This window comes from Bos taurus, chromosome 20 (genome assembly GCF_002263795.3).
Source record: "Bos taurus isolate L1 Dominette 01449 registration number 42190680 breed Hereford chromosome 20, ARS-UCD2.0, whole genome shotgun sequence".
Taxonomy (NCBI): Eukaryota; Metazoa; Chordata; class Mammalia; order Artiodactyla; family Bovidae; genus Bos; species Bos taurus.
The window spans coordinates 49,883,020-49,900,534 of NC_037347.1; the positions used below are offsets into that span (position 1 = coordinate 49,883,020).

The 17,515-nt window shown below is 36.1% G+C and overlaps 1 pseudogene; it reads right to left on the minus strand.

Moving 5' to 3' along the window:
* Window positions 1-1,095: 1,095 nt before the first annotated feature.
* The window catches only part of LOC100138884 (histone-lysine N-methyltransferase SETMAR-like), a 90,784-nt pseudogene continuing 74,364 nt past the window's right edge, over window positions 1,096-17,515 (minus strand).

Genomic DNA, 17,515 nt, shown 5'->3' on the forward strand with positions numbered 1-17,515 from the left:
AAACTTTATTATGATACAATCATCTAAACAAAGTAGTATTTGTATAAGAATACACATGAAGATATGTGGTATGGAATATAGAGACCATAAATACAGAAATATTGAAATAATCACAGGAAAACATAAGAAAGGTCTCCATGAAAAAGGAAAGAATTAGGTTGGTGAAAAAGTGATTGTGGTTTTAGACCATGAATTTTAAATCATTATAACTAGGCTCAGTTCAGTTCAGTTCCATTGCTCAGTCGTGTCTGACTCTTTGTGACCCCATGAATCGCAGCACGCCAGGCCTCCCTGTGCATCCAACTCCTGGAGTTTACCCAAACTCATGTCCATTGAGTCAGTGATGCCATCCAGCCATCTCATCCTCTGGCATCCCTTTTTCCTCCTGCCCCCAATTCCTCCCAGCATCAGGATCTTTTCCAATGAGTCAACTCTTCCCATGAGGTGGCCAAAGTACTGGAGTTTCAGCTTCAGCATCCATCCTTCCTATGAACACCCAGGATGGACCTCCTTTAAGATGGACTGATTAGATCTCCTTGCAGTCCAAGGGACTCACAAGAGTCTTCTCCAATACCACAGTTTAAAAGCATCAATTCTTTGGCACTCAGCTTTCTTCACATCCATACATGACTACTGGAAAAACCATAGCCTTGACTAGATGGACCTTTGTTGGCAAAGTAATGCCTCTGCTTTTGAATATGCTAGCTAGGTTGGTCATAACTTTACTTCCAAGGAGTAAGCTTCTTTTAAGTACATGGCTGCAATCACCATCTGCAGTGATTTTAGAGCCCAGAAAAATAAAGTCTGACACTGTTTCCACTGTTTCCCCTCTATTTCCCATGAAATGATGGGACCGGATGCCATGATCTTCATTTTCTGAATGTTGTGCTTTAAGCCTACTTTTTCATTCTTCACTTTCACTTTCATCAAGAGGCTTTTGAGTTTCTCTTACTTTCTGCCATAAGGGTGGTGTCATCTGCATATCTGAGGTTATTGATATTTCTCCCGGCAATCTTGATTCCAGCTTGTGTTTCTTCCAGTCCAGCGTTTCTCATGATGTACTCTGCATAGAAGTTAACTAGGCTCACATCTTTATTAATCAAAATAGGAACAGTGACAATCAACACAGTTTTGCCAATGAAAAATGTTTGTTATTCCTATAGCATAAAAATCCGTGCTTTGGGATTCAGTGAACTCTTGGAAAGCATTTCTGCCTCCTGTTTATTGCGGAACCATTTTCTCTGACAAAAGTTGTCAAAACGCTTGAAGAAGTGGTAGTTTTTTGGTGAGAGGTCAAGTGAATGTGGCAAAACAGAGGAGGTAAAACTTCATAGCCCAATTTGTTCAACTTGAAGCAGTGGTTGTGCAACATGCAGTTGAGCATTGTCATGGAGAAGAATTGGACCATTTCTGTTGACCAATGTCAGCTGCAAGGCATTGCAGTTTTCAGTGCATCTCATCGATTTGCTGAGCATACTTCTCAGATATTATGGTTTCGCCAGGATTCAGAAAACTGTAGTAGATCAAACCAGCATAAAACCACCAAACACTGACCATGACTTTTTTTTGGTGCAAGTTTGGCTTTGGCAAGTGCTTTTGAGTTTCTTCTTGGTCCAACCACTGAGTTCTTCATCGCTGGTTGTTGTATAAAATCAACTTTTCTTCACACATCACAACCTGATAGAGAAATGGTTCATTGCTGTTGCGTAGAATAAGACAATATGACAGTTTAAAATGACAGTTGTTTTTTTTTTTTTTTTTTTTGGTCAGCTCATGAGGCACCCACTTATCAAGCTTTTTCAGCTTTGCTATCTGCTTCAAAGGTTGAAAGACCATAGAATGCTCAGTGCTGAGCTCTTTGACAACTTCTCACATAGTTGTAAGAGGATCAGCTTCTATGATCCTCTTTTGGTCATTGTCAACTTCTGATGGCCAGCCACTGCACTCGTCATCTTCAGGGCTCTTGTCTCCTTTGCAAAACTTCTCGAACCACCAGTGCACTCTATGTTCATTAACGGTCCCTAGGCCAAGTTCATTGTTGATGATGCGAGTTATCTCCACTGCATTGTGACTCATTTTGAACTTGAATAGGAAAACTGCTCAAATTTACTTTTTGTCTAACATAATTTCTCTAGTCTAAAATAAATATAAAATACATAGCAAGTAATAAGCCATTAACCAAAACCATAAAGCAAGAAATGTGCATTAAACTGATGTATAACATAACCACATGTAAGAATGTATTCCAATATCGAACAGTGATGTTCAAAGATGCAAAATTGTGATTGCTTTTAGCACCAACCAATAGAAAAATACTTTGTGACTTTTGGTTAGGAGAAGATTTTCTAGCTAGAATATAAAAGCATTAGGCATTCAAAACTGTGACACAGTTTATCTACACTTATTCCTCCCTTATTGGAAGACACCTTTTAAAAATGAAAAGTAAGCCTCAAATGTAGACAAAATAGTTGACATATGTTTTTAGATGAAGGACTTGGGCACATACTTTAGAAGTCTTCCTTAGCTTTGAATGAGTGTCAACACTCCAGTAATTAAAAAGGACAAATACTTTCCCCAAAAGATATTTGGGTATTCCATAATCCCACGAAAAGATACAACATTAATAATCATCAAGGAAATGCAAATTAAAAGTACAATGAAATACTACATAACCCAATCACTAGAATGCTAATATCAAGATTTGCTGAGTATTGATGAGAATGGGCCGCAACTTCATCTCTCAGACATTGCTGGTTAGAACGTAAAATAGTTTGTGATTTTCATATAAACTTAAATATACACTGCCCATATGATGACATAATTTAACTTCTAGATACATAGCCAAAAGAAAATTAAACTGATACACAGAAAATAATTTGTACATATATTCAAAGTACATATGTAATAATTTATACAATGTTCATAGTAATTTTATTTGTAAAAAGTTCAAAACCAGAAACAATACAATATTCTGTAAGTGAATGACTAAACATTGTGGTATATACATAGGAATACAACTTGATAATATGAAAGAATGACCTTCTAATAAACATGACAGCAAGGATGAATCTCAAAAATAGCCTGTTGAGTAAAAGAAGCCACTGTAATCCTAAGATTTTATGTATACAAAGTTTTAGAACAAATGAAACTAATCTTTATTCAGAAAAAGCAGAGCAATGTTTGCATAAACCTGAAGAATGGAATATGAGGGATGAGGATAATTAGGTGAAAAAAAAAACTTTATGGGACTATATAAATGTTTATAATCATTATTAAGATGCATTTCCAAGGTTATATGTTTTTATACTCTACCAAAGTATTCACCTAAAATGTGTGTATTTCATCATTAGGAAATTATACCTAATAATATTTTAATTAAAAATACGAAGTACTGAAATTATGTTTTGAGGCCCAGTCTTACAAATGCAAAATCAAATGCTTGTTGTGTTGTATTTTGTAATATGTGTAGCCATCTATGTGTTATTTCCATATTATTAAAACTGAAAAATAATTTTAAAAAATCCATTTCTGAAATTAATTATGAAGCCCTAACTTCAATATTTTTATTTCATTTTAGTGGATAATACTGTTACATAGAAAAAATTAGGATTTCCTCTAAAGTAACTTGAGTTTATTATGTAAAGATTAAATACGTCATAACATTTATAACAATCTTAATGATGTATTAGCTGGTTAACAGGTTTTTTTTAGTTTTCTGCTGTATATCTTAGTTTGATAAAATATTAATTATTTAAATAACATTTTATATGTATATATACTAAATTAGTAGTATTAAAATAATACTCTCAAATTGAAACAATAGAAATGCCAAAACACAAATTAAAAAAAAAAAAACTTTTGCAGGTGACATGTTAATTAATCTATTTGGAATGCAAAACCTATTTATTTTGACAAATTATTTGTATGTTTCTGTAAAAAACTAACAATTTAACTAGGTCATCCACCAGAAAAGAGATAAAACATTTACATTTGCAAAGCAAAAGGAACACTAGATTTCATCTCAAGTTCAGTGAAGCTATATGAAAAACATCAGTTGAATGGTAAAGAAAAAATAATGAAAAAATGCTTTTAGGTTCAAGCAACAGTTATCAGAAAAATCAACCAAAACCAAACCCTACAATCCCCACAATTTTAATGTAGCAGTTATCAGGAAAGCCTGCTAACAACTGAGGGAAAAAAAAAATTGTAGTAAGAATAAGGATGTGAAGGTTATTTTGAAGAATCCAATTGGAATAAATGCACATGAACCATAATTAACTAAATTAGGGATGAGGACAAGATATTTCTTTTGATAATAATATTGGACTAACAATCCAGAGAGAGAGATTTTCTTTATAGAGGGTGTTTTAATACAACTTCTTAAATGACTTTCCTTCTCCTCTCCCTCTTTTTTCCTTTTTATTGTGGTAAAAAACATATACATGAAGTCTACCTTGTTAACAAATCCTAAGAGTATTCACTACATTACAGTATTGCTACCTATGAGTACAGTGCTGTACAGCTTATCTCTAGAATTTATTCATCTTGCATGAATCAAACATATACCCATTTTGTAACAACTCCACATTTCCCCCTCCCCACACTCTTGTTAGGGCTTTCCTTGTGGCTCAGCTGGTAAAGAATCCACATGCAATGTGGGAGATCTGGGTTTGACCCCTGGATTGAGAAGATCCCCTGGAGAAGGGAAAGGGTAGCCACTCCAGTATTCTGGTCTGGAGAGTTCCAGGAACTGTATAGTCCATGGGGTTGCGAAGAGTTGGACATGACTGAAATACTTTCACTTTAATTTTTCACAATCTTGGTAATCACATTCTTCTTTGGGAATTGACTACTTTGGCTATCTCATGTAAGTGGAATCAGTATGCATCTTAAGCAGTATCTATCTTTCTGTGGCTGTTTTATTTCACTTAACATAATAGAGTACCTCTATTTTTAATACCCAAGGAGCCTTCATAATCTTTTCCAATGTTCTTATCCCAGTTGACATTTCCACCAGCAGGGCACAATAGTTTCAATTAATCCATATCTTTGCCAACACTTCTTGTCTTTTTGTTTTCTTGATGAAAGCCCTTTTATCGGATGTGAGGAGATACCTTGTGTTTTTTATTTGCACTTCCCTGATGATTTTTCTGGGCTCCAAAATCACTACAGATGGTGATTGCAGCCATGAAATTAAAAGACACTTACTCCTTTGAAGGAAAGTTATGATCAACATAGACAGCATATTAAAAAGCAGAGACATTACTTTATCAACAAAGATCCATCTAGTCAAGGCTATGGTTTTTCCAGTGGTCATGTATGGATGTGAGAGTTGGACTATAAAGAAAGATGAGCAGAGAAGAATTAATGCTTTTGAACTGTGGTGTTGGAGAAGACTCTTGAGAGTCCCTTGGACTGCAAGGAGATCCAATCAGTCCATTCTAAAGGAGATCAGTCCTCGGTGTTCATTGAATGGACTGATGCTGAAGCTGAAACTCCAATACTTTGGTCACCTGATGTGAAGAGCTGACTCACTGGAAAAGACCCTGATGCTGGGAAAGATTGAGGGCAGGAGGAGAAGGAGATGACAGAGGATGAGATGGTTGGATGGTATCACTGACTCAATGGACATGGGTTTCGGTGGACTCCAGGAGTTGGTGATGGACATGGAGGCCTGGGGTGCTGCGGTTCATGGAGTCGCAAAGAGTCAGACATGAATGGGCGACTGAACTGAACTGAACTGATGACTAGTGATGTGGAGAATCTTTTCATCTATCTGTTGGTCATTTTTATATATTCTTTGGAGAAATGTCTATACAAGTGCTTTCTTATTTTTGAAATTTATTTTGTTAAAGTTGTACAGTAATTTTACTCAACTTCTAAGAGTTTTAACAAATTTATAGATGACAAAGCTTTGTTTAGCATGTGGGGAGCATAGTGAAACATATTGGAACATTATAAATTTAATAGCAGTCTATAACTATAAACCAGCATGTTAATTAATGATGAACAATTAATGCTTGAACACATTAAAATTATTAACTTACTGACAGATCAAGAATTGTTCAATCTGTTGCAACTGTTGAGCCTGTATGCTACAACACCTGAAGGCCATGCACCTAGAGCCTGTGCTCCACAAGAGAAACCAACACAATTAGAAGCCTGCACATTGCAACTAGAGTGTAGCCACTCACAGCAACTGGAGAAAGCCCACGTACAGCAGGGAAGATCCAGAAGAGCTAAAAATGAATAAATAAGATTATCCAATATATGTATCCCTTAACCTTCAAATATGTCATTTAAATTGATTTGCTTTCAAAGCTCTCTACTTTTGAGTAAGTTAATAATGGCATTGAAAAATAAATTTAATCTGTCATCTTTTATCTTCATCAGTGTCAAAAACAGAATTTATTAACCTGTAGAGAAAAATAAATTTAATAATTTCTAGGTATGAAGTTAAGGTCAATTGAGTCTAGTTAATTTGAACAAATATATTATATTTTAAAGGACCCTAAATTTCACTAATAAAATGAAACTGTTGTATTTTAATCTATTTCTTTCCAATTATTTTATATACTCTATGTATCGACAATGGGCAAATTTAATTCAGATGACCATCATATCCACTACAATTGACAAGAATCACTTTGAAGAAATGGAGTAGCCGAACCTCATGGTCAATAAAAGAGTCTGAAGTGCAGTACGTGGGTGCAATCTCAAAAATGACAGAATGATGTCAGTTGGTTTCCAAGGCAAACCATTCAGCATCACAGTAATCCAAGTCTATGCCCCGACCAGTAATGCTGAAAAAGATAAAGTTGAACTGTTCTATGAAGACCTACAAGACCTTCTAGAACTAACATCCCAAAAGGGTGTCCTTTTAATCACTGGAGTCTAAATGCAAAAGTAGGAAGTCAAGAGACACCTGGAGTAAGAGGCAAATTTGGCCTTGGAGTGAAAAATGAAGCAGGCCAAAAGTAACAAAGATTGCCAAGAACACACACTGGTCATAGCATAAGCCCTCTTCCAACAAGGCGAGAGAAGACTCTACACATGGTCATCACCAGATGATCAATATAGAAATCAGATTGATGATATTCTTTGCAGCCAAAATGGAGAAGCTCTATACAGTCAGCAAAAACAGACTGTGGCTCAGATCATGAGCTCTTTATCGCAAAATACAGACTTAAATTGAACAAAGTAGGGAAAACCCCTGGACCATTCAGATATGACATAAATCAAATCCCTTATGACTGTACAATGGAAGGCACAAATGGATTCTAGGGCTTAGATCTGATAGACGGAGTTCCTGAACTGTGGATGGAGATTTATCACATTGTACAGGAAGCAGTGGACAAAACCATCCCTGAGAAAAAGAAATGCAAGAAGGCAGAATGGTTGTGTGAGGAGGCCTTACAAAGAGCTGAGAAAAGAAGAAAAGAGGAAGGCAAAGAAGAAAAGGAAAGATATACCCAACTGAATGTGGAGTTCTAAAGAGTAACAGAAACTAATCTATTGCGCCTGTCATTTCCAAGGCGGTTCCCTCTGTTTTAGCTTTTTCTGTTTGCTGGTCTCTTCAGTGTCTGATTTCCACCCTGACACAAAGCGGGCGGAGGTGGACACTTTTTTTTTTTTTAGGCTCACTTGTTCAGTTGCGCTGTGGAGAGGGAGGGACACTGCAAACAAATCACACTGGCGTGTGCTCGCAGTGCCTCAGCCACACTGGGCCTGCCCCCGCTCACGGTGTGTGTACCCTCCCTGCCCACACTGCTCAGGCTCTAGGTTGCTCCACCAGGAACCGTCTGAGAAAGTCTTCTTAAGTGAATAATGCAAATAAGTAGAGGAAAACATAGACTGGGAGAGACTAGAGACCTCTTCAAGAAAATTAGAGACACAAAGGCAACATTTCTTCTCTTCTCAGTTCCTTGGGAGACAAAAAAAAAACCAGAAAGTAGTTCACACAACCAAAAACAAATTAGTCTTCAGAGTAGATCCAATATAAACACAGCCAGCACATCTCTATCAGTAGGGCAAGTGAAAGTGAAAGTCACTCAGTCCTGTCCAACTCTTGTGACCCCATGGACTATATAAATAGTTCTTAGAATTCTCCAGGCCGGAATACTGGAGTGGGTAGCCTTTCCCTCCTCCAGGGAATCTTCCCAACCCAGGTTTCCCACATTGCAGGCAGATTCTTTACCAGCTGAGCCACAAGGGAAGCCCAAGAATACTGGAGTGGGTAGCCTATCCCTTCAGCAGATATTCCCAACCCAGGAATCCAGCCTGAGCTATCAGGGAAGCCCATGCAGAAAGGCAAGGACACATCAAGACAGAGGCAAACACACATTTCCTTCATGTGAATGATAGAATGTTCTGTCTAGGACAGGCCCACTATCTCGTGTGCAGTTATGGGAATCTTATCCCAAATATGGGCTCATGAGTGAGATGGGTATAGATCAGGCATGCACTGAGGTAGAGGAAGATTAGATACTGAGCTCTCCAGCTTTTCACTGGATTTGGAAAGTAAGAGTAGAATTCCAGCTTTGCTTTGGGTCTGAAGAATATGTCCAGGCCTACTCATTAACTGGGAACACTCAGCTACCAATTTCAAGGATGCTTTCTAAATTCCTCTGGTTTAAACCTGAATTAATTCCGTACAACCCATGTGGAATATTGCTTTCATTTCCCCTACCTTACTATCACGATGGTTTGAATTTTTCAAGAGGAAGATATTATCCATGAATTCTCAGTCGGAAAAAAAAAAAAAACCGAAAGACTTGCAAGCAAGTTTCGGAATCAAGGGTTCGACAGTGTTAGCAGGGCTTGAGCAATTATAAACCATGGATCTAATTCAGCGTGGCTCATTCATTCTTGGCATGTTCCAGGATGCTGAAGGGAACCTCAGAGGCATCTGGAGTCATGTCCCTTTTGGAAGAAGTGCAGTGAGGCAGGAGCATAAGATCTGTCTTTTTTGAAGATCCTGTAAGAAAAAGAAGCTTTGAGGTCAAACTAATCTGCCATCCCCTTATGCATGTTTGCATTCTTGACATGGCATCCTTGGAAATATATAGCTCAAGTGGAATGGATTTTTCCTGTTTATCCATAATTAAGAAAATGCCCAATAATGTGATGATGCACCCCAGGCAAGCATGTAGAGGTCTTCCCCATAAAGCTTATTTTTGTCTTCCCCATGAAGTCCAAGCCAACTGCTATCCAACTGTTAGAATAGTTGCCCATAGGATGCAGCCTACCCTGGAAATCAGAGAAGTACAGCTGTGAGCCTTGATTGAAAAAGTGATTTGCTTAGCAATCATCCTTGCTCCTAGCACTTGTGGTTGCAGCCCTGGTTCTCTGACCAACTTCATGGTTTATTACAAAGTCTTCAACTCAGGAACAGCCTAATGGAAGGGATGTGTAAGGGGAGGTACTGGGGAAGGGGCAAAAGTTCAGTGTCCTCTGCAAACACACTGCCTGCCTATCCAGAATCTTGAGGTGTCCAGCAACCCAGGAGCTCTCCTTATTTCATCTTGTAAATTTGACTTTATGCTCTCTGGTGTTTTGTATGAAATATTTATTTAGTTTTCTGTAATGGATTCAGTTTCTTTCTCTTTGATCTTGTGTCTTTCTCTCCTTATATAATGTGATTAAATCATATTTAGTTATTTTATAGGCAAAATCTGAAAGATGTTTCCCTTTTCTACAATTTTCAACTATTAAGTCTAGCCTCATTTTCTGCTTTATATCCAAAATCAGTTCTTCCCATACATACATGTAATTTTTTCTATAAAACTGTAACTTTTCTGTTTTCATTATATTTTAATTTTTAAAAAGCCATAGAGCATTCAATATTATCCTTTGAATGATCATGTCATAACAAGGCACTGTGTAATCGATTGGTAAGTTATTCTAGGCACTAAAATAAGCACATTCTAAGAATCTCAGTGTGTTCGCCAAGAAAGATTTTATTTCTTGCTTGTGTTGCAGTCCTGTGCAGGTCAGTACTGGGAGGAGCCAGAAGATTACTGCTCAGAGTAATAATTCAGGAGGCTAAAAGTTTTCTTATTTGAAGATTTTGCTATGTTCTTAGGCATCATCTTCCACTACAGGAAACTGGCTGATGAAAAACAACAGGAAAGAAAAGAAACACTTGCTTTTAACTCACTTGACCTTGAATAATCCATGTTACTTCTGCAGACATTCCAATGCTGTGAGCATTTCATGTATCACCACCTAGGTAGAAGGGAGCTGGAACATAATTTTTAGTCAAGTCCTAGCAAATAAAGAAAATGAACAAACAAAAAACTCCAAGAATTCTCTCCATTGCATACTGTCACTGTTAATATTTCTGTTATTTGTATCTCTGCTAATAATGCTGTTTTACCTAAGTATGTGAGAATAAAAAAGAATAGTATTCCCTTTTTAGGAAAGTGAAGTACTTATGCTGATATGCTCCATATACAAAATCCTTATTAGTTTCAAAGGTGAGATTAACAGATGAATCATTACATATACACGGCAGTAAAGGTATAATGGATACAAAGTAACTTGATAGCAAATAGAAATATTCTAATATTGGTATTTTTTTTAATTATAGTAAAAATTATCACTCACATTATAACATCTGTATTTAATTATCAGCACTAGTTTTGTTTAATTTTAGTTTTTTAAAAATGTCACTTCTATAGTAGCATATGTGCACTTGCAACTTCCAGACAACTTGTGAGTTAAGCACATCTGAGGACACTCCCTTCCTGTTCAGTCAATCACTGCGTTACAGCTGTTGGAAAGAACTGTACTTGGTAGTGTCAGCCAGTTCCACAAACAGCAAAATGTTTAGTGGTTAAAACCAAGGAATTTATTTTTCTGGCACACAGTGTTTAAAACAGTTTTACTGTCCTAGTGGTGATTCAGAAATTAAGGATCTTTTTATTCCGGGGCTTGGCCATTCTTCAATACATGGCTTGGAAATTCGCTGTCCACATCTACTAAGCTGACAGAAGGCCATATAGTAAAGTAATTAATGTGGGAAGGTTTGATGGCTGAGGCCTGCAAGTTGTGGGTGTATTTTCTGTACATTGCTGATTGACTGTATCAGACACATGGCTACATTTGATGTCAAGTATGGGAAATGCACTGTACAATGTATCATTGAGAAAAATAAAACAGGTTTTGGTGAGCAACTAGCTGTCTCTCTTTCCAGATCTGAGATCCATCTATCCTTAATGAAAAATTTTAAACGAAAGTTGATTTTAATTGAATATAAATTCTAAACTAAAATAATACCAAAAAATAGAAGAAAGTGCTACACTGCAATACATATATACAGATTATGTATGTTGCAGTAACAGATTTGTAATCCAGAACAGTAAATGGTAGGGATTAATAAAAAAATGAGTTTTAAGACTTGTCCAATGGGAAATCCAAAAGCAACTAAACTCAAATTCTCAAGTAATGATGAAATAAAGATATTTGAGACATATTAAAAGAAAAGCAAAGACATTTATGGCCTCCATTTCCTCCCAGACTGAATGATTAAACATGTATTTTACCAAAAGGAAGAATAAGAGAAAGAAATATGAGCAAACGATTTAGTAAGTTCAAATGATAATTAACTGAAAAAGTATTTAAATAAGTGATTCATGTATTTTGAGACTTTATAACTCTTATGATGGTTCAATTTAAGGAGGAAACAAAATAAATATATTAATTCAAACCAATATGTAAAAGTAAATTTTCTGTATTGTTTGATTGTTGCCAAATACTGCTTATATTTTTTTATTTGGTTTTGCACATGGATATTTTCTTCCTCGTTAACATATAATAACTAAGCAAGTTGAGAAATGGCAGATGTACATGTCTTAATTCAAATAATATGCTGTGTATTCTAGATGGTTTGGAAAATAGCAGTTGTGAATTCCATGTTCAGACATATTTGTTTTAGTTAAGGGCATGGGCATATCTTTATTCCAGCATTATGGTACCAAAACAGGTGAGAATATTGCAAATGAACTCCAACTCACATTCTACATATGGATAACTATCTCTCAAATAATTTCTTCAACCTCCTAAATATGTAGTGTATTTTAGTATATGTGGTGCTGAAGCAAGTGCTATATGTAGTGTATTGAAGAAAAAAGAAGGGGAGGGTAGGATAATTTGGGAGAATGGCATTGAAACATGTATAATGTCATACATGAAACGAGTCGCCAGTCCAGGTTCAATGCACGATACTGGATGCTTGGGGCTGGTGCATTGGGACGACCCAGAGGGATGGCATGGGGAGGGAGAAGGGGGGAGGGAGAAGGGAGGAGGTTTCAGGAGGGGGAACACATGTATACCTGTGGCGGATTCATTTTGATATATGGCAAAACCAATACAATATTGTAAAGTTAAAAAATAAAATAAAATTAAGAATCTTTACAATTCATGCTGAAGGTTTGTAAATCTTCACACTAACAAAATCCTTTCTTCATGACAAAGTAAAAAATAATTCTCAGAAAATTTTTATCTGATAATTAATTTAGCATTCATTTAAGGGTAAAGAAAACCTAATCTAAATTCTAATAACTTGGCTGTCTATATTTTAATTAGATATATTATTGTCTTTATTAGTTATCATAGACTTGGCCTTTATACATCTTTTTATCAATTTACATTAAAATTATTAAAACCTCCACCTAGGGTCCCAAGACCACATACATATGACAGCAAAAGGAAATCAAGCCATATCTCTAACATTTTGCTTGGAAATCTCCTTAACTATATATCTAGGTTCATTGCTTACAAGTTCTGTGTTCCATCCAATAGTAGAACCCACTTCAGCTGAGTTGTCTGCCATTTTGTAATAATAAGTATCTCCTTTCCTCAAGTTTCAAATAACATGATTCTCACTTTCTTTTGAGATCTCAGCAGAAGCTCATTTATTTTCCATGAGCATTCTGTTTTCTGTTCACAGGGTGAGAGAGATATAGCATGTTCAAAAGCAGAGACATTACTTTGCCAACAAAGATTCGTCTAGTCAAGGCTATGGTTTTTCCAGTGGTCATGTATGGATGTGAGAGTTGGACTGTGAAGAAGGCTGAGCGCCAAAGAATTGATGCTTTTGAACTGTGGTGTTGGAGAAGACTCTTGAGAGTCCCTTGGACTGCAAGGAGATCCAACCAGTCCATTCTGAAGGAGATCAGCCCTGGGATTTCTTTGGAAGGAATGATGCTAAAGCTGAAACTCCAGTACTTTGGCCACCTCATGTGAAGAGTTGACTCATTGGAAAAGACTCTGATGCTGGGAGGGACTGGGGGCAGGAGGAGAAGGGGACGACAGAGGATGAGATGGCTAGATGGCATCACTGACTCTATGGACGTGAGTCTGAGTGAACTCCAGGTGTTGGTGATGGACAGGGAGGCCTGGCGTGCTGCGATTCAGAGGGTTGCAAAGAGTCGGACATGACTGATCGGCTTATCTAATCTGATCTGATGAGAATAGAGGCATTTTCTACCATGTTTTCCACAACAAACAAACTCTTGTCCATATCACCTTTAACATCCATATTTATACTAATTGACTTTGGTAAGCAATCTAAGTTATTTCTATCAAATGCCTCCAAGTTTGTCCGACTTCTACTCTTTGCTCAAATACAAAGTTATTTCCACATTTTCAGGCATTAGTTACAGCAGTGCCCCACATTCGGTACCAAATTCAGCATCAGTTTCTTAGTAAAAAAGCACCAAGATCTGAGTGGCCTAAAATAAAATGAATTTCTTCTCTCATATCACTGGAGGCTGTAGGTCCAAAATTAAGATATCAGTAATCCCATGCTACTTCTCAAGCCTCTAGGGAAGAATCTTTGCCTCTTCTAGCTTGTGGTGATCCCAGGTTTTCCTTGGCTTGTGGCAACATAGCTCCAGTATCCAATCTCTGTCTCTTTTTTCAAATTGTCTTCTGTTTGTCATGTTTTGTACTTTTTTCTTCTTGTAAGGACACCCATCATTGGATTTAGTTGCTGTTGTTGTTGTTGTTGTTCATTCACTGAGTCATGTCCAACTCTTTGGACTTAGGGCACATATTAAATCCAAGAAGATTTCATCTCAAAATCTTTAACTAAATACCTCTGCAAAGAATCCATTTCCAAATAAAGTGACATTCTGGTGTTCTGGGTGGTCATGAGTTTGTGGGGGGGAACACTATTCAACCTACTACAAAATTATAGAAATATATGTCATGGAAACAACCTGTGAAATTACTTGTTTCAAAATGTCAAATTTTGAAATGTCAAAAGTTTAAAATGACATAATTAACTATCTATTCTCTCTCATATGAATTTTATCCATTATGCATCTTATTCTAATCCATCTTAATTCTGTTCCATATGCAACCTTTATTTAGTCTGTTTTCTATGGCATTAGCTTTCTTACAGAATAGATGAACTTACTTTACAACACTAAGTACTAACCCTTCACAGAGAAAACACAGTCAGGGTGTGGCCAAGAACCACCTGTCTATGCTGGCAAAGCAAGCATTAACTGTGTGATGAAACACAACTTATTGAAAAGTATGTCCCTCATGTGTGGCTATGCTGTTGCTTCAAGCCACTGACATGAAATGAAATGCCAAGAGTTCTTTGGGCTTGGAAACAGAGTTTTGAATAATTTGTAAAAGCTAGTCATTCCTTGTACATTGCTTCTGATGTCTCCTCTTTTACTTTTCTCTACTTGAATAGTTTAGGAAATGACCCCCAATAATTTCCTTAAATTTTGAGGAAAAGGGCAAAATATGGATCATATTCCCAATGAGTATAAGGGAGCCAAGTGCATCTTAACTTCCTTAGTTGCTTTCAATAAGATGGAATATTAATGAAAAAATTAATGGTAATTAAAATGATTAAATTGTATGTTGATATTCATTTCATAAGTATGAGAAATGTTAACATCTGCAATTTGAACTGCTGTCTAGAAGAATATCATTATTACTGAGAACATATGTGTATTGGGTAATTTTCAGCTGCTCTACTAAGTTTCAGTTATATTGTCATACTTCTTTAATGTTCGATTATAGCCATAAACATAATTCCAGATCTTAAAATTTCAGATCAGTTTAAAAACTTTTTCTTTTATAATATTGTTGAACTAAGGAAATGGCAACCCACTCCAGTGTTCTTGCCTGGGGAATCCCAGGGACGGGGGAGCCTGGTGGGCTGCCATGTATGGGGTCACACAGAGTCGGACACGACTGAAGTGACTTAGCAGTAGCATACATAGAATTTGGCACCTTGTCTTTTTAAATATAAAAATATAAAATTTTTATATTCATTATTAGAAACAAATTCCTGCAATAAAAACTATGGAACATCTTATTTTCCATAGACATTTCTAAATCATTATTTTCTTTATAACGTAATTTGGTTTTGTTAATGTTCCATAGGGCAGTAGAAATAATGTGCATGCATGCTCAATTTTTCAGTCATGGCCAACTCTGTGACCCCATGAACTGTAATCCACCAGGCTCCTGTGTCCATGGGATTATCCCTGCAAAAATACAGGAGTGGTATTGCCATATTCTCTTCTTGGGAATCTTACCAGCCAAGGGATCGAACCCATGTCTCCTGTGTTGCCTACAGTGGCAGGCAGATTTTTTACCACTGAGCCATTTGGAAAGCCCCAGAAATAATATAGTATATATTATTTTTTTTATAACATATGGATACTAACCTTCAATTTTCTTTCTCATTAAGACTCTTTATTGTCTATTTTAAGCAATTTCTCAAAATGTCCCTATAAGACATGCTCTTTGCAGTTGTCTAAACCATAAGCTATACCCTCTGTCTCATTGATCTTGGACATATTGGTCCAGTGTATTGATTTTTTATCAGATGATACAAATGTACAAACATAAACACGCCAAAGTGATAGTCTTATTATCAAGTGATCCAGTGAAGAAACATAAAATACTATTTTGTTTAATAAAATAGAAAAAGAAACCAGCATGAGATCAATGGTTTCCAAAATTAGTTATCACAAGTATAACAAAAAACAGCATGATTGTATACTCTTAAAAGTTGTTTGCCATATGATATTTATTAATTATAAAGGTAAAATATAACTTCACAGTTGAAAAACCTGTCCTATATCAACTTAACCATGCATACAAGGTAAACATAACTAGTAATGATTCATATTGACATTATCTCTCTGCTGATATAGTTTATGAAAGAAAGGTACACCATTACTTTTATCTTCTGTTATTCTTACTAAAAATACATAACATAAAGTTTAGAAAGCATTTTGCAAAATACCTGACCAATACTATTCAAAAGATGTAAGGTCATGAAAAGCAAAGAAATGATAAGGGATTTCAGTGGAATTCTCCTAAGGAGACATAATAAGTAAATGCTTTATTTGATCCTGAAGCAGATACAGAAGCAGAAAAGGGAAATTCAGTTCAGTTCAGTTTGGTCACTCAGTCATGTCAGACTCTTTGAGACCCCACGGACTTAAGTACGCCAGGCTTCCTTGTCCATCACCAACTCCCGGAGCTCACTCAAAGGGAAAGCACTGGACAATTAAATTAATCTTGGAAGATTAGATACTGTTCAGTCACACGGTCATGTCTGAGTCTTTGCCACCCCATGGACTGCAGCACTGCCCGTTTTCCCTGTCCTTCACCATCTCCCCTAGCTTGAGCAAACTCATATCCACTGAGTCAGTGATGCCATTCAACCATCTCATCCTCTGTTGTCCCCTTCTCCTCCTGCCTTCAGTCTTTACCAACATCAGTGTCTTATCTAATCCCAAAGTTTTCAGGATTTATTTCCTTTAGGATTGACTGGTTTGATCTCCTTGCAGTGCAAGGGACTCTAAGAGTCTTCTCCAACACCAAAGTTCAAAAGCATCAATTCTTAAGTAATACTGTATTAGTTTATTTTCCAAGAGTTCATAATTGGTTGTATAGCATGTTAAACTTTGAAGAAAATGGATAAATAATAAGGGAAACTCTGTAATATTTTTTCTTCTTTTGTAAAGCTGAATTAATTTCAAAATTAAAACTTAAATAAATGAGTATCAATAACACAAAACTAGTGACAGACATTAGACTGTTTAAATTCAACTGGCAATACTAGCAAAAACAAAATTCATTGTTAAAATCATTATTTAAAAATATGAAATTAGTTACTTCTTCTTCTTGGGGGATTATGGCACCCACAGTAAAGTCATAATAAAAGAATCTGAATTGCAACTAAATAAATCTGAATTTCAGTTTTAAAAGGCATTTATATATCCTTCTGTTTCTACTGAATGAGATGCTACAGCAAGTAAAAACAATACATGTCTGATGAGTGCTTTAAAGAAAATCAAGATTCAGTTAGAAAAAATAAAGAAATAAATCTTATAGTGACTAAGCTAAAGCAACAAGATATGCTATAACTAATATGACTATTATTCAAAATAAAAATGAAAAGAATAAATAGGAATATGTGTTTCCTGTCAGAGATATAATAACAAGCTCAGTATCAAAATCCGTTCAC